This window comes from Mus musculus, chromosome 19, assembly GCF_000001635.26.
Source record: "Mus musculus strain C57BL/6J chromosome 19, GRCm38.p6 C57BL/6J".
Classification (NCBI taxonomy): Eukaryota; Metazoa; Chordata; class Mammalia; order Rodentia; family Muridae; genus Mus; species Mus musculus.
In genome coordinates this window covers 3665543-3686137 of record NC_000085.6, presented here as the reverse complement: position 1 = coordinate 3686137, position 20595 = coordinate 3665543, and the positions used below count along the sequence as shown (strand labels likewise).

The 20595-nt window shown below is 50.0% G+C and overlaps 1 protein-coding gene across 2 annotated transcripts in view; it reads left to right on the top strand.

Annotated features, from left to right (window-relative positions):
* Nucleotides 1-20595, top strand: part of Lrp5 (low density lipoprotein receptor-related protein 5) — a 101761-nt gene that overhangs the window by 448 nt on the left and 80718 nt on the right. The window lies entirely within an intron of this gene.

Below are 20595 nucleotides of genomic sequence, written 5' to 3'. Positions count from 1 at the left end.
GTGCGCCCACGGGCATCGCGATGGCCCGGGACAGGCCTGGCCTATCGCGAACTACTGGGAAAACTTTTCGCGAGCCTGCTTGCGGCGGCCGGCCTACCGAGCCCTGGGAAGTGCCAGAAGTTGCTAGCTAGGAAGTTCGGAGAGCCCTGCGCGGGGCGGCCTGGCCCTGGGCTGCTGTCGCTTTGACCTGCGTGGGCTGTCAGCCTTCCAAACCGACTGACACCTGCCAGGTGTCCCCGTGACCCCAGTGACCCATCTGACCGCTCGGGCCCCCAAGCGGTGGCCAGGCACCCAGCCCCGCTGACCAGTGCCCAGCCCCGAGATCGGTTGCGTGGGTGCCTTGGTGTGGGGAGGTATGGTTCTGCCTCAGTTGGACCCACCTTTAGGGAAGTGGCCCGCTCGGGAACTTTCTAACTTTTTTTTGGTGTGTCCTGAGGGGTGGAGCTGAGGTCAGGAGGACTCTCGAGAAACGAAGCAGTTGGAAACGCTACACATGTTCTTTTAATTCGGAGATTGCCATGTGGTTTTTAAAGCAAGGCTCTTGCCACCTAAATCATTGTTTTCGGGTGTTTGTGTTTTGTTTTTCTGGAGTGTGGCTGTCCAAGGGTCCGGCAGATACTCTTGAACTCCCGGGTGGTGGTGATGGCAGTTTGGGGCGGGGTAGGGGACAACCTCAGGTCCCTTTGTCTGGGCCTTATTAAGGCGAACAGCTGTCCCCCTGTGTATTTCCAGGGTAGACACTTGAGGGAGGTGGCTGGGCCTGGCTCTGTGCTCAGATTCCCTGGGCTGCAGTCTCTTCCACCTATGTTTGGGGGGAGGGGTCGAGGGGAGCTGGCTTCATCCAGTCTTGGAGCTCTCAAGCTCAGCCAGAGGGCTCTTGGGGAGTCTCCCCCTAAATTTGTCTCCCTCGGGATCATGTTTACATTTTCAGGCCATCTCTGGTGTTAGCAAAACAAGGCGAAGACAAAACTGTGACAGGCTGTGGGAAGTCCAGGCCAGTTCTACTCTTCCCGGAAATGCCTGGGTCGTGACTGCAGAAGGGGTATGGGGCAGCTATTTGTTTTAAAGGTGGGGTTTGTAAGCCGACTTTCCTGTCCTAGGTAGGATTGACATTACTCTGGGATCCCCTAGCCTGTCATCTGGTATCCCAAATTGAACATCTTTATAGTTTGGTGGTGTGTGCGGCAAAAATAGAGTCGATTATTTTAACATTAGGAAGCCAGGCCCCAGGAGTACCAGCTGATGGGGTAGTCCAGGCCTAAAATGGAAGCAAAGAGAAGAATCTTCCTGAAGCTCTTATTTGAGTGTTTTTGGCTGTGCGACCCCCAAATGTCTGTCTGAGATTCTTGCTTTGGGAGTCTGGAGAGAAGGGAGTGAGTGGGCAGCTAATTATTTTTCCTGATTGCTTCCTGTTGCAAATTGAAGCTGTGAGCCCACAGAAAAGCCTTTGTTCTAGTGGTCCCTGAATTCCCCATTCTGGAAGCCCTAGGCTTTCCTTCTCACCGCCTAAAGCACTCACTTGTCCCTGGACCAGCCTAGCCTGTCTGGCCCCCTGGAGGAGGTTCCTGCAGTTGTGGGCTGTCTACCCCTGGGAGGGCCCAGCCAGCACATGTTGGGTTATATTGGGTTAAATGCTGAGCAGAGTCCCCTCTGTGCAAGAAATTACCCAGGCAACCTGTTTGTCCTAAGCTTCTCTGGGGAAAGCCACCTCCTGGCCCCAACATAGTTGGAACCCTTTTTATTTTGACTACACAGTGTCATTACTCAGGCATCTAGCAGAATTTGCACAGGGGTGTGGGGGTGGGGTACAGCCAGGTGAGGACTCTGTCACCTGCTTTGCAAGTGGGTGCCCCAGGGTTGGAGCAGGAGGTGATCATCTGACCAAGGTGTTTTGTTTTGTTTTTGAGGCATAGTTTCTCTGTGTAGCTCTAGTTGTCTTGGAACTCCCTTTGTAGACCAGGCTGGCCTCCAACACAAAGATCCACCTGCCTGTGCTTCCTGAGTGATGGATTAAAGGCATGGGCTACCACCACCCAGCTCTATAGGGTTTTCATGTCCAGTTGCTGTTTGTCTTTGGGAGGCTTACATAGCCTCTCTGTGCTGAGTCCTCTCTTCTCTTATATCGTTCGGTGGGAAGCATTTGGTACATGCAGCCCAGGTCTGGGGTAGTGGTGGCAGAGCTTTGAGGACAGTTGTGTGTCATGGCCTTTGATCTGGCCTGGGAATTCTGGAGCTGTTGTTACATGGTTTGGGTTTTTTTTTTTTCCTTTTTGTATGTTCATATGTGTGCATGCCTGTGCATGTAAAGGTCAGAGGTCAGCCTTCAGTGGTTTTCCTCAGGAGTCGTCATGTGCATATGGAAATTAAAGGTCAACCCGGGGAAGTGCTTCTCAAGAACCATCTACCTTGTTCTTTGAGACAAGGTCTCTCACTGGAACTTGGGTCTCACTGATTGATAAACCTCTGTGACTGGCTCTTTACCTGAGTACTGGGTGTGTGTCCCGCTTGATAGCACACACTTTCCCAGCTGAGCTGTCTTCTCAGGTCTGGGCTTTTCTTCTGTGTTGTGATCTTGGCTACCAAGTGGCTGATGGCTTTACCTCTGCAGCCACAGATGAGGATGGGGAAATAATGCCACATGGGCAGGGCCCTGGGGCCCACAGCCGAGTGCCAGCCTTGCCACTTAATGTGGGGAGGTAGGCAGATGACTCCATCTTGCTTCTCCCCTTAGCAACATGGTCATGAAAATCCTTTCTGCCACTAATTTAGTGACTTCTTAATGGAGTCATGGCTGCCATTATGTACCCGTTTTTCTGGTGACTGGTGCCAGGTTAGGCTTTCTAAGGACAGTGTGGCATACAGACAGTCTCTGTGCCTGGTGTCATGGGGATGGGCATGTTGGGGACAGGGGCTATGGGCGAAATGAATCCTGGGCACATAGACCAGAGAGGTTCCAGTCTACTGTGAGAGGTCAGCTTGTGCTGTGTGACCTAGAGGCTAGGAAGCCTCTGGGGAGATTGAACAAGGACGGGAGGACACGCAACCTGGAGTCAGTCAGGGAGTCTGAGGTGAACAGTGTGGAGCTGGGGTTATTATTATTATTACTTTTATTACTACTACTATTGGTTACTTTTTTAAAATTTGAGAACAGAGTTGACAGTAACTGTGTTCGGCTTGAAACTAGATGTGTAGACTAGGGTGACCTTGAACTACTCACAAAGATCTTCCTGCCTCTGCCTCTGCCTCTCGAGCACTGGGATTAAAGATGTGTGCCACCATACTTGGCTCTGGAACTGATTTTTTTTTTTAAAAGACTTGTTTGTATTTTAAGTTATGTGTGCACGTGTGTGAGTGCAGTTTACCACTGGGGTTCAGAAGAGGGCATCGATCCCCTGGAACTAGAAGTACAAGCCATTGTGAGGTGCCCAGGTACATGCTGGGACCACACTCAGGTCCTCCGCCAGAGCAGAAACTATGGGAGCAGCAGCTGGGTTCACTGTCATCTAAGATTCACGAGGTGGAGGCCGGAGGGGCCCCAGCTCAAGGTCAGCCCTCTCCCATCAACCAAGAAATAAAAATTAAAAATTGGGATTAAAGGTCCTGGAGAGATGGCTTAGTGGTTAAAAACACTTAACCTGGTCTTATTAGAGGACCAGGGTTCAGTTCCCAGCATGCACGTGGCAGCTCACAACCATTTGTAGCTTCAGTCCCAGGTGATCCATCACCCCATCACCCCTCTGTGGCACATAAATAGGTAAACTGTGCATACACATGAAATAAAAGCAAATCTTACAAATGTTGGGGTTGGAGCTTACACCTAGGAGTTAACAGCTCTCCCAAGCATGCCGGGCCCAGGCACTGGACTTATGTGGATTACAGTCATTATTATAAAACCTTTTCATTGTTCCAAAGCAAACCCCATTTTTATTGAACAGTGGTTTCCCATCTCTTTACTACAGTTTTTGTTTTGTGTCTGGGATCTGCCTGTTCTGGGCACTTTTGGAGGGTGGTAGGAGTGATGGTATCTTTCTGTGTTGCCTAGGCTGGCCTTGAACTCCTGGGCTCAAGTGATTCCCCCTGCCTCAGCCTCCTGGGTAGTTAGCATTAGCCAGCTTGTACCTGGCTGGATTTCATATGTATTCTGTCTGACATCTTTGTAGCATGTGGCAGTCCATCCCCCTTTTTATGGCTGAGTGATATCTGCTATGCAGATAGACCAGAGTTTATCTGTTTGTTCACTGGTTGACTTGTCCTGGTTGTCTGTGGCTTTCAGCAAATGAGCTGCAGGGGGGCTGGGGGGGGGGACGGGGACGGGGACGGGAACGGGACTGTGGCAGGAGGTTCAGAAGTGTGACAGGCAATGGGGACAAGCTGGACAGACTGTGCTGGCCTCCAGCCAGTCTGTGTTTCCCTTCACATCCATCTGCATGGAGCCTGGGTCCTGAGAGTGTGGAATGAGTCTCCTGTTTGGCCTCCCAGGGAGTCTCAGAGGGAGCTGGACTCTGTGGTCAGGAGGCACCAAGCTGGATCACTTCTTAGCCTCTAGAAACAGGAGTCTGTGGGGCAGGCGTGGTGGGAGCCGAGGGCTGCACCCAGCTTCTGGGCTTCGTGACTCTGCTCACATTTGCTTGGAAAGCCTCACATGGGCTCTGAGCCAGCCGCCTGGGGCAGAGCCGTCCAAGTGTGACGGGTGGAGGCAGCTGTGGAGCCCACAAGGAGGTAGCCCCAGGCCTAGCTGGCGGGTCTACCCCGATTTCCTTCCAGCCTCTGGAAAGTGGCTTGCTGGCTCTTAGCCTCAGTTTCCACATCTACAAAATTGAGCTGATCGGCCAGCCTTGCCAGCACCTGTGGGATCTGTGAGGCTTGGGAGGACACAGTGTTCCTTCCCTTACCACCATAGTGAGGGAGATACTTGGAGGCCGCCTTGGATACCCAGGCTCCCTTTAAAGGGAGGCTGAGTGCAGGCTGCAGAGCTGAACTTCTTGTCCTGTGTTGGGCAGAGATGCTGCAGATTAGTTCTTTTGGGGTGGCCAAGCCAAAACTAAAGGCCCCACCTGGCTGAGAGGGGACTTGGGCCATTGTGTAAGTGTCCTGTCTAAGTCATATAGGATTTGTGTGGCAGATATAGTGCTTTTGCTAGCGTAGTAGGTGTCCTTTGGTCCCTGCACTCAGCCCCAAGGGATCGTTCGTTATGTAGCTCTAGCCTTGGGCTTCCGGCGCGTCCTTGGCTGCTCCTGTGGGAATGGTTGACAGCTCAGTGACTTCCAGTGAGCACTGCCTCCTGCAGAATGGTTGGCAGCTCACTGACTTGCAGTGAGCACTGCTTGATCAGGAGGACCCTGGTCCACTGTGGTAACCTTGATTTCCAGTGGAACCTGCTGTGCCCCGAGGGGCCCTCAGCATCTCCTGTTTTCTGCTCCTCAAGCCTGGGGTCTCTTGGCCATGGACCCTTTGGAAGGTTTTTATGGTGACATGTGCCCTTTTAGGGGTAGAAGGCTGCCCTTTCTGGGTGTTTTCCTAGTTGTCTTGTGAGATGACAAGTTCTGGGGGCATCTACTTTCAGCTTGCCAGGGTGCCGTTTACCTTGTGGCTAAACTGAGGCATGGTTTTGTCAAGGAAGGGGACTCAGCCTCTCTGGGAGTCTTGGGGGGTCTCCAGGCTCCTCCAGAATTGGGCAGTGGCTCCTCTCCTAGAAAGGAGCCCATGAGGCATTGCATGCCTTGGGTGTCAGTGCAGGTGTCTAGGACGGCTAAGGGACCCGCACCCCATCACGGCTTTCTGCCTTCATATGGAGCCCTGGAGTGTCCTCCTCTTGTGCCTCTGTTTTCATAAAGGTAAACGTGAGCGGGCCCATTCTCTGAGGTCCTTCCAAGCCTAGCCAAGTTTTTACCTGCTCCTCTTGCCTGGCTCTGTTGCTTCCAATCTGTCCCTTGCGAGTGTAGTTGGCACCACACTGGCCTCAAAAGTGTTCTCTCAGGTTCTTTGCAGCCCTTCCAGTATCCCTTTCAGGTCTGTTCTGCTGTCTCACCAGCCTATGGGGCCGCCCAATCTCTGCATTCTTAACCCTGGGACCCACCATCTCTAGTAGAGCCTGTCTGTGTTGTTGGTTGCAGTTGTCAACGTGACACAATCTAAAATTGCTTGAGAAGACAGATTGTCTAGATCAAGTTGGTCTGTGAACACGTGTGTGGGCGATTGTCATGATTTCCTTAATTGGGGTGGGAAGACATTGTCGGTGGGACCATTCCCTGGGTTTGGGCCCTGGGCCATGTAAGAGTGGGGAAAGTTTGTCTCTCCTCTTGACTATCAATGCGAGCACCTGCTACAAGTTCCCGCCTTAATTTCCCTGTAGTGACAGGCTCTAGCCAGGAGTTGTTAACCAAATAACCTACAAGTTCCCGCCTTAATTTCCCTGTAGTGACAGGCTCTAACCAGGAGTTGTTAACCAAATAACCCTTTACTCCCTTTGAGTTGCATTTGTCAGAGTCCCCTCCCACACCGCCAATCAAGGGACGAGTTCTGTCCTTCATTTCTGAACAGTGTTTGTTTGTATGAGTTTGGCCTCCAACAGTTACCCACCTGGGGCCGGGGGTGGGGTAGGTGGGGAAAGTACAGGGCCAGCTAGAAGCCTGTACCTGAGCCTTCTGCCCTTCTGGGGGTTCTCTCAACATGTGGCTGAGCCACACTGGACTGTGCTACGAAGGTTTGGCAGTCACCAATGTCTGCGTCTTAGGCCTTTGCTTACAGTCAGAAAATATCATTTTAAAGATGGTTCAGCGAAGGCTGAGAGGCTGTGGTGCTCTACTGCCTGGTGCGGGCCCTGCCACCCACTGCCCTTTGACTATAACAGGTCACACCACCTCCTCTTGGTAACAGTCTAGTGACAGTAGAAGCCCCGGTGAGCCTGAGTGGGCACCAGGGTGTGCTCCAAGCTGGTGACTGCGTGTTTGCAGGTTGGCCTTTTCTTTGGCCACTACTTACACAGCTGGAAGCAGGGATGGTCTATTAGGAGTGTCACAGGAGCTAGTGGCAGTCCGACCCATTGTGGCTAAGGTGGACATCTAGGCATGTAGAGCATACTTGAGGTCGATCATCATGTGCTGGCCTTATGTAGAGCCCTGTCTACAGCCTTTCCCATAGGTGCCCACCCAGTAGGGGCACTGCTAGGGGTTTCAGGCTGATCCTAGCTGTGTGTGTGTGTGTGTGTGTGTGTGTGTGTGTGTGTGTGTGTGTGTTTTGAATCCAAGGCATGTCCTCAGCACACATTCTACTGTTGAATGTACCCTAACTCCTATGTCTTAATTTAGAAAAACATTTTTTTTTTTAAAGATTTATTTATTTATTTATTATATGTAAGTACATTGTAGCTGTCTTCAGACACTCCAGAAGAGGGGGTCAGATCTTGTTAAGGATGGTTGTGAGCCACCATGTGGTTGCTGGGATTTGAACTCTGCACCTTCGGAAGAGCAGTCGGGTGCTCTAACCCACTGAGCCATCTCACCAGCCCCTAGAAAAACATTTTTTAAAAGGAAGATTTATTTACCGTATTGTATATATGAGTGTTTGCTTTTATGACTGGCTTGTGTTACATGTGCATGTACTGTCCACAGAGAGTGTAGAATCCCAGACATGGGAGTTATGCAGGGGTTCGGAGCTAAATCAGTCCTCTGCAAGAGTAGTCAATGCTCTTAATATATAAACCATCTCTCTACTCTCCAGCCCTTTGGATCAGCTCCCCCTACCCCAACTGCAATAAATTGTGTACAGCACAAAACTTGCCAGTTTTTACTGCTCCTTTTAACTTAAAAAGTTATTTATTTACATGTATTTGTATAATTGTTTTGCTTGAATATTTGTCTGTGTACCATATGTGTGCTGTTTGTCCACAGAGGCCAGAACAGGGCATCGAAGCCCCTGGAAACTGGAGTTAGAGTTACAGTTGTGAGCTGCCATGTGGATGTTGGGAATCAAACCCAGGTCCCCTACAAGAGCAGCCAGTGCTCTAACCACTGAACCATCTCTCCAGCCCTCCTCCTTTCTAGTTTTTGTTTTTGTTTTTTGGTTTTTTGAGACAGGGTTTCTCTGTATAGCTCTGGCTGTCCTGGAACTCACTCTGTAGACCAGGCTCTGTAGACCAGGCTGGCCTCGAACTCAGAAATCTGCCTGCCTCTGCCTCCCGAGTGCTGGGATCAAAGGCGTGCGCCACCACGCCCGGCCTTTCTAGTTTTTATTACACTTTGTTTATTGTAGGGGAGTGGTTTGCATGCTGTAGCACACATCTAAGGTCAGAGAACAACCTGTGGGAGCCGGTACTCTCTCCTTCCATGTGGGTACCTAGGGATCCAACTCAGGGCTCAACCCTCAGCCCCCTAACCATCACTCTGACCCTTGACTGTATCTAAGTGTGCAGAGATCTGTGACACTAATACAAATTCCCATCACCCAAACAGAAATATTTTACCTATAAGATGGTCTCTTCCCATCTCTGCTCACCCCTGCCCCTGATAAAAATCTTCCTGCTCTATGTTCCTATAATTCCCCTTCCCCATTTTTAAAGAAAGGGCTTCTCTGTGTAGCCCAGGCTCTCCTGGAACTCACTCTGTGGACCAGGCTGGCCTCGAACTCAGAGATGCCTGCCTCTGCCTCCTGGGTGCTGGGATTAAAGGCGTGCGCCACCACTGCCTAGCTGATATTTGCTGATACTTGTCTTTATAGCCTGTTTTATACCTCCCCATGGGCATAGCTTTTGACCTGTATTTTTGCTATATTTTTTTGCATGTGTTCATCTTTTTTTTTAAAAAAGATTTATTTATTTATTATATGTAAATACACTGTAGCTGTCTTCAGACACACCAGAAGAGGGAGTCAGATCTCGTTAGGGATGGTTGTAATGGACCACCATGTGGTTGCTGGGATTTGAACTCAGGCGGGTGCTTTTACCTGCTAAGCCATCTCACCAGCTCCGTGTTCATCTTTTTAATGTAAATCTGACCACTCTCTCGGCATCTGTAGCCTGTCTCCACCTGCTGACCTGTTGGAGGCGTTCTCTATACTTTGCTTTGACTCCTTGTTCTTTTTGAAAGCCAAGTGGTGGTGTGTGTGGCAAGCTTGTAGCTTGGTGTGGGTATTAATTGTTTGGTGTATTTGTTCCACATTTCCTTCAGGTCTGTGGCTAATCTTTAATATCATAAAGACCTTAAAGCGCCTTTGCCAAGTATGGTGGTTTTTGACTGTAATCTCAGCACTCGGGATGTCGAGGCAGGAGGATTAAGTTTGAGGTTAGCCTGGGCTACACAGTGAGACCCTGTCCCAAACAAAACAAAACAACCAAGTGTGGTGACACTTGCCTGTAATTCCAGCACTCAGGAGTCTGAGGCAGGAGGGTTTCTGTGAGTTTGAGGCCAACCTGGGCAATATAGTAAGACTCTGTCTCAAAGAAACAAAAAATGTTTTGTATAATTGAACCTGTCAGTTTTATTTCTTAAGGCTGCATGTCTTTTCATTCTAACTCCAGATTCTAAATTCTTTCATTTTTCCTGTTCAGTCTCTGTTTTATTGCTTTGTATTCTACATTCAGATTATCTATCTTCCTGTTTGTTTTGAGACAGGGTCTCTCTGTGGAGCCCTTTCTGGCCTGGAACTATATGTAGATCAGGCTAGCCTCCAACTCCTAGAAATCATCTTGCCTTGCCTTCCAAGTTTTAGGATTAAAGGCATGCGCTATCACACCTGATTTCCCTGCTTTTTAAAAATGATTTGTTAAAAATTATAACTTTTGGGCTGGAGAGATAGCTCAATGGTTAAGAGCACTGGCTGCTCTTCAGAGGACCCAGGTTCAGCTTCCAGCACCCACCTGGCAGCTCACAACCGTCTGTAACACCAGTTCCAGGGGATCCAACACCTTTACATGGACACATATGCAGGCACAACACCAGTGCATATAAAATAAATAAATAATTAAAACTCTAAACTTTGATGCTTTATGTGCATAGTATTTTGCCTGTTTGTATATTTGTATAGCGTCCACATGTGGTGCCCATGGAGACCAGAACATCAGATCCCCTGGGACTGCAGCTGTAGAAGGTTATGAACTTCTGTGTGGATGCTGGGAATTGAACCCTGGTCCTCTGGAAGAACAACCAGTGTTCTTAACACACACATACACTCACACACACACACACACACACACACACACACACACACACTCACACACACACACACTCACACACACACACTCTCTCTCTCTCTCTCTCTCTCTCTCTCTCTCTCTCTCTCTTTGGTTTTTCGAGACAAGGTTTCTCTGTATAGTTCTGGCTGTCCTGGAACTCACTTTGTAGACCAGGTTGGCCTCAAACTCAGCAATGCGCCTGCCTTTGCCTCCCGAGTGCCAGGATTAAAGGCATGCGCCACCACTGTCCGGCTTGTTTTTAACTCTTTTTGTTGTTGTTGTTGTTTTTATTTTTATTTTTTGGTTTTTCATGTCAGGGTTTCTCTGTGTAGCCCTGACTGTCCTGGAATTCATTCTGTTGACCAGGCTGGCCTCAAACTCAGAAATCAACCTGCCTCTGCCTCCCAAGTGCTGGGATTAAAGGTGTGTGCCACCACCGCCCCGCTGTTTTTAACGTTTTTTTAAGATTTATTTATTTATTTATTTATGTATTTATTTAATGTAAGTACACAGTAGCTGCCTTCAGACACACCAGAAGAGGGCGCCAGATTTCGTTATGGATGGTTGTGAGCCACCATGTGGTTGCTGGGATTTGAACTCAGGACCTTTGGAAGAGCAGTCAGTGCTCTTACCCACTGAGCCATCTCACTAGCCCCTGTTTTTAACTCTTAATCCATCTTTCTAGACTAAAAGATTTTTGCTTTAATTATGTATTTTTTCCTCTCTTCTCTTTCTCTCTTCTCTCTCTCTTTTTTTCCTCTCTCTCTCTCTCTCTCTCTCTCTCTCTCTCTCTCTCTCTCTGTGTAGGTATGTTCACCTTAGTGTCCACAGAAACCAGCAAGTGCTGTCATACCCCCCGGGGCTGGAGTTACATTTGGTTGTGAGCCACTTGACATGGGATCTGAGAGCTGAACTTGGGTCTTCTGTGAGAGCAGTCAGTGCTCTTAGCCACTGAGCCATCTCTCTAGCCCCTGACTTATTTTTTAAGTATATGGTCTGATATGGGCATCTAGTCATTGAATGGGGACCCGCCCCAACACCTTGATGGAATGGCTAGCCTGTCTCTATTCAACTAGATTGCCATTCTTCCCTGTGTGGTGTCCTGTCCCCAGGCCTGACTACTGATCCTGGACCCTTCCACCAGGTGTCCTGTCATACCTCTCTGTCCTGATCTTTTTGTTTGGAGATAACTGTGCAAATCTGTCCCCAGTGTTCTGTTTGGAAAGCTTGTTGACTGTCTTTGGGTTGCACAGTCAGCCTCTTGACCTCTTCCTTTGATCTCGGTCTGGGAGCAGTAGCCGGTGACTTCTAACAGGTGTCGGGGCAGATATGACGTGTTCTCCAGCCCCTGGCTGTGGAAGTCAATTCACTTGCCATCTGTGGTAGAGCCCTTCCTATCATCTGGGGTTTTCATTAGACACTATGTTTTGCTTTCTAGAGGCAGATAGTGGGATGGTCTGGGGACACGCCTGCCGCCATGCTCACCTGGAGAGCTCCCAGTGGAAGGGGTATGTAATTAATCACTAAGCAGGTGATTGCGCTCTCCTGTAAATCATTAGGGAATAAAAGGCAAGTGGCTCCCAGCACTTCCCTGAGCTGTGCCTCTCTGCTAGCTTGGATGGGAAGACTGCTCCTGCCTGGCAGAGCTCTCAGGAAATTGCTCAATGGGGCCATTAATAGCTGCCCAGTGTGGCCTAGCCAGAGCTCAGCCTGGGTGCCCTCCAGCCTTTGTCCCTGTCAGCAGCGTCAGCTTAGATCCTTGCATCTACAGGGGGCCACCAGGGCCTGGAACTGGAGCCAGACATAATGCATACCAGGTGGCTTTGGGCAAGATATGCTCTCTCCATTTGCCTTGGGAGGCCAGGCAACCTTTCCATGTTGTCCCCAACCCAACTTGGTTTCTCCAGGAGACTGAATGGTGTGAGTTAGGGTGTGACCACACCACCTCAGCCCTCTCTCTGCTCATGTTGGAAGCTCAGGGTGGATGTCATTTCTAACCCTTTTCCTCACTTAGACCATCTAGGCTCTGAGGTCTCACCCGTGGCCCTGCAGTGCTCATTTGGTAAAAGGTCAGATGGGTGATGATGTTGGTCATCATGCTTTCTAGAACCTTCTTGCTGATCTGTCTTCTGTTCTAGACAAAATAATTTGGGGTATGTGTGCATGTATGTGTTTAAACAGGGTCTCTTTTATCCCAAGATGCATTTCCTATATAGTTGAGGATGACTGACTTTTTTTTTTGGTTTTTCGAGACTGGGTTTCTCTGTGTAGCCCTGGCTGTCTTGGAACTCACTCTGTAGACCAGGCTGTCCTCGAACTCAGAAATCCGCCTGCCTCTGCCTCCCGAGTGCTGGGACTAAAGGCGTGTGCCATCACGCCCAGCTGAGGATGACTGACATTTTGATCTTCCTGGTTCAGTTATAGGTATGCATGGCCACTCCCTGTTTTAGTCGGTGCTGGGGGTTACAACCAGGGCTTTATGCATGCCAGGCAAGCACTCTGATGACTGAGCTGTGTCTCTGACCCATTTTCTTTGTTCCCCTTAAAGATTTGATTTGACTTCTAATCATGTATGTGTGTGTTTGTGTCTGTGCATATGAGTGCAGTGCCTGAGGAGTCCAGCAGAGGGCATTAGCTCCCTGGAGCTGCAGTTACATGAAGTTATGAACTGCTGGACATGGGTGTTGGGAACGGAACTTGGGTCTCCTGGAATTGCAGTTGAGCCATCCCTACACTTCCTCATTTTCTTTTTTTTTTTCTCTTTGGAGACAGGGTTTCTCTGTGTAGCCCTGTCTGTCCTGGAACTCACTCTGTAGACCAAGCTAGACTTGAAATCAGAGCACTGCCTGCCTCTGCGTCCTAAGCACTGGGATTAAAGGTGTGTGCCACCACTCCTGGCTCCCCCATTTTCTTCAAACCCGGTTTTCATTGTGTCTTTAATGTCTCAGCTAAGCTTTCCAGTTCTATATCGTATAACGTGGGAGTATTTTGGCCTGGCAGACCTTTCCTACTTCTCCAGCCCGAATGATCTCCACAGGGTCCAGGACCGTCTGTGCATCACCACCCCTACTCTGGGAAGGGTGATCTTCTGCTATCTGACTTTGAGGGATACCTGTCCTGCCTCATGGTTTCTGAGCATTGTGTGAGACCCACCTTGCTGCAGCAGTTACTGCGTTGGCAGAGCCGTTTGCGCGGAGCAGCCCATGGCTCCCGAACACAGCTCATAATAAGCAGCAGCCTCTGTGATACCGGCTGACCTTGTGAGCCCGGACTCTGTGATGTTGTGATGGGGCCTGGCATCCGCAAACGTCGTAGCCCGGACTCTGTGATGTCGTGATGGGGCCTGGCATCCGCAAACGTCACATGATGCCTTTATTTATTCAATGACAGTACCTTATGAGGCTCCGGTTGGACTCAGACTTCTGCGTAGCTGAGGTCTTGAACGTCTATCCTCCTGCCTCTGCCTCTGCCTCTTGAATCCTGGGACCATGGGTATGTGCCACCAAGCCCGGCTCATTTTTATCATGTTCAAAAAGCTCTCTGTGACCCTTTTAATTTTGGAAAAAAGAAATACTTGGACAAATGTTTAGTTTTCTTTCTGTGTGTCTGAATGCATGCTGTGCATGTAGGTGCCCGCGGAGGCCTGAAGAGGGAGTGGATCTCCTGGAGCTGGAGTTAGAAGTGTTGTGAGCTGCTGTGTGGGTGCTGGGAACTGAATCAAGTCCTCTGCAAGAACAGGCAGTGCTCTTAACTGCTGAGCCATCACTCCAGCTCCTTTCCTGTGGTATTTAGAATGTTGGCTTTAATGAGAAACATGTTGCCCTTTCTTGATTGTACCCTCCAGGAGTTCCTGTGCCTGAGTTCTGGTCTTGCCTCCTCTCCCTGCTCCCGCTCTGAGGAAACAGTTCTATTGTCATGCTGGTCAGTCCAGAAGGCTCTGGGGTGGCATTAAAACTGGGTATTTTACAATGGAGCATGGTTGCACATGTGTAACCCCAGCACTCAGGCAGTAGAAATTGGGTGATCAGAAATTTAAGCTTATCCTCAGTTACATAGTACATTTGAGGCTAGCCTGGGCTACATGGGACCTTGCCTTAAAAGGGGGTGAAGGGAAAGCAATCACAACACTGTCATTGGAGCTGGAGACAAGGCTCAGCTCACTGGTTTCTGCCGTGGTCCCAGGGCTGTGCTGCCTTTGTCCATGTGGCTGATACAGACGGATCAGCAGTGGAGGAGCGGGGTCTTCTTACGTTGCCCTGCGCTGTCAGAAGGCTTGAGAGCAGCAGGTAGATGGACGGACACACAGCAAGTCTGCTCAGTGAGCACTGTGGGAAGGTGACATCTAGACCGTGCTCATTTCAATCTTGAGGACATTGTCTGTTAGAGAAAATCTTTCTCCTTGGGTCCGTGCTCACCGAGTAGAACCGGGCGGCTGAGCAGAGTAGAGCCTGCAGGCAGAGGTCTCTGGGTGCTTTCTCCCTTTCTTCCTGAGTGCCCAATTGCAGAAGCTTTAGGTTGGTCTTGTGGAAGATGTCTGTCTCCTAGCTGCAGACCCTTAGGTGCCCATAAAGCCTGGGTAGTCCCTGTGAGGAGTTGACACATGGGACCTGCCATAGTCAGGGTTTCTATTGCTGTGATGAAACATCGTGACTAGAAAGCAGGTTGAGGAGAAAAGGGTTTATTTTTATTTGGCTTACACTTCCACATTGCTGTTCATCACCAAAGGAAGTCAGGGCAGGAACCTGGAAGCAGGAGTTGATGCAGAGGCCAGGTTGGGTGCTGTTTACTGGTTTGTTTACTGTCTTGTTTTCCGTGGCTTGCCCAGGATAACCAGCCTATAGGGGCCCCACACACAGTGGGCTGGCCCTCTCTCATCAATCACTAATTAAGAAAATACCCTAGCTAGGTGGTGGTGACTCACACTGTTAATCCCAGCACTCAGGAGGCAGAGGCAGGCAGTTCTCTGTGAGTTTGAGGCCAGCCTGGTCTACAGGGTAAGTTCCAAAAAAGCCAGACCTACACAAAGAACCCCTGTCTTGAAAAGATTCTGACTGACTGACTAAATTAATTTAAAAAAGAAAAAAATGCCTATGGCTGGATCTTATGGAGGCATTTTTTCATTTTATTCTCCTTTCAAATAACTCTAGCTTGGATCAAGTTGACATAAGACCAGCCAGTGCAGGGCCTTAACCTACATTGTTGTGTGGTCTTCACGTCTGCTGTGTTTACAGCTCTGAGCTGAGGCTGAGGAGTACATGGATCCTGCCTAGTGTTATGTAGGGAGCTGCCGAGGCAGGTAGGCCCCACACAAGCAGGTCTCCACCAGTCTTCCGGACTTCCTATGTAGCGGGGAAGATGAGGAACATTGCCTAGTGATCGCATGTTGTTCACATAGCTTTTACAGAACTGTCAGCATTGCGCACAATGCGCCAATCTTGTTTTTTTGTTTTTGTTTGTTTTAGGTTTATTTTTATATGCGTGAGTGTTTTGACTGCATCTGTGGCTTTGCATGACTGGATCCCTTGGATGTAGAGTTACATGATTGTGAGCAGTCGTGTGGGTGCTGGCAATGGAACTCAGGTTCTCTGGAAGAGCAGCTGGTGCTCTTAACCCCTGAGCAGTCTCTCCAGAAAACACTCCCCCTGTTTTTGAGACAGGATCTTATTAGTCCACCTAGACTGTCTTGACTTGTGATCCTGCCGCCTCAGCCTCTGGAGTGCAGGGGTCGTAAGTTTGAGTCCCACACCTAGTTCTCTAATGAATCAACCTAAGTGTTGTGGAGAGACAGTCCCCTCCCCCACCAGGCACCTGAGTCCTCTGGGCTGAGTTGCCCCAGGTGGTACTTTGCAAGGTTCCTTGCCTTTATTAGGCCTCAGTCTTCTCATCTGTAGCACAGGTGACTGCAAATCCACCTCCTATGGGGACTAAGGACCATTTGGCAGATAGCAGTCTAGGAAGGCGGGCAGGCATGGGATCTGTGGGGGTCAGCAAGCCAGGACCTGCCCCAGAACAGAGCCAGACTAGAGCTTCTCTCTGGATTTCTTCAGTAGGGAGTTTGGGTTATCCTTGGGTCTCTGCACAGTCCGTGTGTCCTGGTGTCCATAACAGGCACTGTGGGAAGGGCTCCTGGGTTCTTCTGCATCCTCACCAACTTCTGGACCTGCTGCCCCTGAGGCTCCAAGACAGCTAGAGTCCAGACTCACATAGAATCCTCCAGGCACGTCTGTGCCCTGATAAGCTTGGTTGAGGCCAGAAGGCCAGGGGCTAGAATTTCATCTCTACGCCCCCAGAGATGGTTTGTGTCTTTCCCTTCATTGTTTTTGCCTGTCCATTTGGCCACATGGTGGACAGAATTGTCATTGGATCCTGAGTTGGCGCCTGTCACCATTTTGGGCGGTGGCCCCTGTGCCTTGGCACCTGGGTTCCCACTTTTTTTCCAGGAGCTGTGGCTTGTTTGAAAGCAGAAACTTGCAAGTTTGGCTCAATAAACAGACTTTGGAGAGCGATGATAAGTTTCGCGGGTTTCTGACTCGTCTCTGCACTACTTAAAGGAAACAGGCGCTGGTACAAAGGTAGGCTTGTTTCTGAAATCGGTTCTCCAGTTTCCTCTCCGAGGACAGAACAATGTGATCTTTGTGGCCACACGGGAACCACTTCCCTCTCTGGCCCGCAGGGGAGGGCCTGGGCCATCCCACCTTCTCCCACCTCCGTGGAAATGCGTCAGTGCCAGCTAGCTGGCAGGTCTGACTGACTGTTGCAGGGTTGGCAGTAGTTCTCAGGGTGTGGCACCGAGGCACCACAGCCTGACTGCAGCTCCAGTCCTGGGTCCCTAAGTTCATCCTTGCTGAATTCTTAATCTGCATCGGTCTTGGGGACACAAGGACTCTGATCTCTTCCTGACCTTGAGTGTCAGTGGCTCTTTCCCGATGCTGGGGACAGTACCCAGGGCTTCATATATGTTGAGCAGACATTGCAGTTCCAAGCCTTTGCATCTAGTGCTGGTCCTCAGTGAAAGGGGAGCCCAGGCTCAGGTCACTGTGCAGATGCACCGTATGGTGGCTGCCAGGAAAATCCCGGTGTCCACAGAGTCCACGAAGCCCGGCTGCTCAGCTTAGTTTTTTGCTAAAGATGGGTGAGGGTCCCAGGCCATATGCAGGGTAAACGTGGCACAGCAGGAGCCCTGTGCCGTTCCCAGAAGTTCTGTGTAGTTTGTGCTTGCGCTGCTTTTGATACTTAGACAGTGGTCTGATGAGAACAATTCCTGGGTGTGTGTGCTTCTTACACTAGGTGTGGTTAGTGACGATTTCCTTTGTAAATAAATGCGTCCTCCTTTGGAACACCCAGAAAACAACAGATTAAACAACTGAGGCTTGTGCTGGCCGCTGCCCAGTGGCTGAGATGGAACCACCACAACCCCAGGATGAGAGATGGGGAAACTGAAGCTCAAAGAGGTAGAGAGTGGAAGCCTATTTGCATTGTAAATGGTTTCTTTGAAATTACTTTAAGGGTCTGTGTCTCTTCTACCCCTGCAGGCACCAGGTATGTGCATTGTATATTGACATACATGTAGCCTAAACACCTGCATGTGTGTTCTCACTTTCTGTCCCCTCCTCTTGCCCCTCCCCCTCTTCCTCTCCCTCTCTCCCTCTTTCCAGATCATGAAACTCGCCAAAGGGGCCCCTGGGTTCTGCTCCTTGGTGTCTGAGACACGGTTAACGTATGTGAAACGGACCTGGGGACAGGCTGCAATGTCACAATTATCCTCTTGGGGGAGTTGTCTGATGGGCTGCTCTTCCTATATATGAACCTGAGTGGCTGTCCTGTACCTGGTAGAACAAGCCAGGAGACCTTGAGAGAAAGCTGCCGCTGTCCCAAGGAAGGACTTGCCTCCGTCAGAGTGTCCAAGCACTCAGTCCCCAGGGGCTCCGAGTGCATCTCCGTTTTGGGATTGCTGTCTTACTCTTTGCCGTGGTCGTGGGCCACTTCCGGGAGCCTGGCAGGCTGAGAGCCATGGGACCAAGATGGTGTGTAATCAGAATGCTATATTTTGTCGAAAATAAGAATGTTAGTAATGGGCTGGTTTCTGGCAAGTCAAACTGGGACTCTGAAATACATATTTTTCTCTACTCTGTCCTAAACCTTCTAATTAGTGAAAACGCACATTTGCAGACATAAATCAATGTCACGATTTGTCCTGGGGATCCCTGAGCTGGTAGCATTATGTGGTTGCTAAATTGGGGCTTTGGGAGTGTGCACATGCTTGTTTGTGCATGCACATGTGCACGTGTGTGTCAGAGGGTGAAGGTTCAGGAGAAGCTGAGTTTCCCAGAGAAGTCCTGGAACCTTTCCTTTGGGCCACCTAGCACCACCCCCCCACCTCCCCCCCCCCCCCCCCACACACACATAGACTGTTAAAGTTCTTGAGTGCAGATGTCACCAAGTTAAACTGATTAACAGGGGAAATGACTTTCATGGTAAAGGACTTCCTTTCTGGAAACCTCTACTGCAGAGTGTCAGTAGCTAGGTCCAGCATTCTGCAGAGGCTGTTGGCCTGGTGCCTCCTGTTAGACAGTTGAGACCTTAGTCATGTGAAGACGAGCCAGCTTTGGTAGGTTCCATGAGTTCCTGGGGTTAGGTGCAGGGTCTACTCAGCTGGGGTCATGCAGGTTCAACGTTAGACTGTGAAGTAATGTCCCAGAGCACCCCTGGTGATTTGTCATCTATACTAGGGGAATTACTTGCCAACAGTCCTCTGGTGGCCAGATAAGACAGTCACTGTCCTAGCAGCCCATAGGATGTGAGCAGAGTGCCGTGGTGAGGCACAGGTGAGCCTGTCGCTGGTATACATCAGGGTTTTGGTTTGTGAAAGGAGCAGGAGGTGGGCTGGCTGCTGGAAGAGGATCAAGCCAGACTGGGCATCTCCCCCGTTCTGGATTCCATGTGCCTCTGCCCAGTCTCTCCTGGCTCTTCTCACTCTATTTTATTTCTGACTCCAGGCCAGTGCTTTTCAAAATATGTTTCCTGGTTTAAAACCAAAAAAATAGGACAAAGAATGTCAGTTGAGTGTTTGCCTAATGTGCATGAAGCCCTGGGGTTGATTCCCCAGCGTTGCATAAGCCAGACATGGTGGAAAATGTGTCTAGGATTGGGAGCTGGGCCTAGCTCCTCTGTGTACACAGCGTGGCCTAGGTGAGCTGCTTAGCAATAGGCTGTGGGTGCTCACCTGTGGAAGGGAATGCCTCCCTCATTTGGGCTCAGGTTGTAATTGGCCCACAGCTGGTGCTGGCTCTGCTGTGGGTGTAGGTCTATGGCCCCAATGTTGAGTGGCAGGCTTCAGTTGAGAGCAAGTAGCTCAGACTTCCACCCATGTAATCTGATGGTCACCCTTGAAGATGTCCTTGGTAGGAGTGACCCTCTGTTGTGTGGGAGTGAGGACTATATAGTTCTGGAAGAGGCCCAGGCCACTGTAAAATCCCTCAGAGAGTTGCCAGTCAGACTCTCGACAGCTACCTTGGCAGGCCAGGAGCCTTTTTCTGGTCCTGAGTCTGGCTTGTTGTAGGACATTCAAGGGTGGGTGAACATTGTCCTAGGCCAGCACCTTTGTGCAACAGAGCTACAAGCAGGGGGTATAAGGACAATTGCCTCCTGTCCTCAGCAAAGGCCACACACACCCTGCCTGTTTCAGGTCCTTGGTGGCCTCATGTCAGGCACAGCCTTTCAGTCTGCTGTGGCACAGTAGAGACCCTCTAGCCCATGCCATTCTTTAGTGAAGATTGGGAGGCTCCATCCTCCTTTCCTGCACTCCACGGTGTCCAACCCAGCGGCCTTGTTTTCTCTCTTTACATTTCCCTTTATGTATTTTATGTGTATGAGTGTTTTGTCTGCATGTGTGTCTCTGTCCCATGTGCACACCTGGTATCCATGGGGGCCAGAAGGAAGGTATCACAGCCCTGAGGATAGAGTCACAGATGGTCAGAAGCCACTGTGTGGGTGTTGGGAATTGAGCCTCTGGAAGAATAGCCAGTGTTTTTAACTGCTGGGCCATCTCTTTAAAATGACATTTATTATTATTGTGTGTATGTGCAGGCATGTGTGTGTGTGGGGGCATAACGCATGTGTGGAGGCAAGAGGACAATGTTGTAGAGTCAGGTCTCAAGTGATTTCTTATTTCCTGTTCTACCCCCAAACCTGCTCCCCCATACGTTTCCTGCTTGCCTGCTTCCCTGACCTTTGAAATGTGGTTCCTGCCCGGGAAGCTTGCCTAAACCTCAGAGTTAATGAAGGCTTCCTCTGGTGCCGTGAGTGTGTGTGCACATGAGTACTCTTGCCTGTGTGTGTACTGGCATGCTTTTGCATGTTGCATTAGGATGTGATCATGAGTCCCATGTCTGAGTGTAAGAATGTGCTAGGGCTGGAGAGACTGGGTG